Genomic DNA, 1,335 nt, shown 5'->3' on the forward strand with positions numbered 1-1,335 from the left:
CCCCCCCCCTCTCTCTCTCCCTCTCTCCTCTACTCTCCGCCCGCCCGCGCCTGGCCTGCCGTACAAAGTACTCGCCAAATTATAGCCCCCGCTGACAAAGAGCTAGCGGGTGCCGTGCCGGCGGGCAGCCCTCTCTCCGGCGCGGCGGCGCCTCACTCCACCGGAGTCTCCAGCCCGGCCCTGACCTGCCCCAACCCCGCGCCACACCGGCCAGCGCTGCCTGCCGTGCATCGTCACGCTATATCTTTCGCCCTGGACGTGTTACCTTTCATTAAGGGATTCGGCCCGCCCCGCCCCGCCCTACCCCGCCCTACTCCGCCCCGTCCAGCTTCGCCCAACCCCACCACGCCACGAGCAAGCTCTCTTGCAGGGGCGACGCGAAGATCTCTACTCTTGTTCCCACAGGAATAAGGGTAGAAAAGCATACGTGTGGAATGCACACGAGACGCGGGAACACGTTGCTTTCCCCCTTTTTTAAAAAAGAAATATCTTCCTCCTTTTGTAGAAATTCGAACGAGCAAGGCGTGTGGCGTGACTCGCGACGTAATGTGTGAGTCATCGACACGAAATACTACTACTACTACGGAGCGGTGCGGCACGAACGGGGGGTGGAGTCATGTCGAGTGTTAAACGGTCCGCACTAGCGAGCCACGCACGCAAATCAGCTCCGCCGGCGCGCTGGGTCTGACGGGGTGCACGAGAGAGCAAACCTACCCTTCACCCCCCACCCCCACCCCCTCTCTCTCTCACACACACACACACGTATATTGGAAATGAGTTAAGTCAATTGCCAGACTGATGAAAAACATGAAAAAGTTCTTTTGGGGCTGCGCGAGGTAAAAAGGGGTATCGACCTCGACATGCTCAGACGAGAGAGGGCAGTGAACAGGGTACACGCGCGCGTGTGGCTGTGGAGGGAAAAGAGGAAGAGAGGGGGTTGGGGAGCATAAGCCCGTGAGAGCGAGAGAAAGAGAAAAGGGACAGGGCGGGCGCGACCATCGAGTGCGCGACGACTTTTTCAATGCCGTGTGCTTTGGTGCCGTCGTGGTCAAGGCGGTCGCAACGGCCATCCAACGTCCAATTCTGGAGGAGGAGGCTATCTCACTGGGCATATGGGTATGCGGGTGCCTCCACGGCCACGACCTCTGCATATGATCCGTCGTCATCCCGGTCAGTAATCCCTCGCCCATCACTTGAGCCCCCTGGACGACGCATTGCGACGAAGCATTACCAGTCAGACGCGATCTTTCTCTCTTAGTCTCTGTCTGTCTGTATGTCTGTCTCTCTCTCTCTCTCTCTCTCTCTCTCTCTCTCTCTCTCTCTCTCTCTCTCTCT

Source organism: Frankliniella occidentalis, unplaced genomic scaffold, assembly GCF_000697945.3.
Source record: "Frankliniella occidentalis isolate FOCC.00 unplaced genomic scaffold, Focc_3.1 Scaffold30, whole genome shotgun sequence".
NCBI classification, from domain to species: Eukaryota; Metazoa; Arthropoda; class Insecta; order Thysanoptera; family Thripidae; genus Frankliniella; species Frankliniella occidentalis.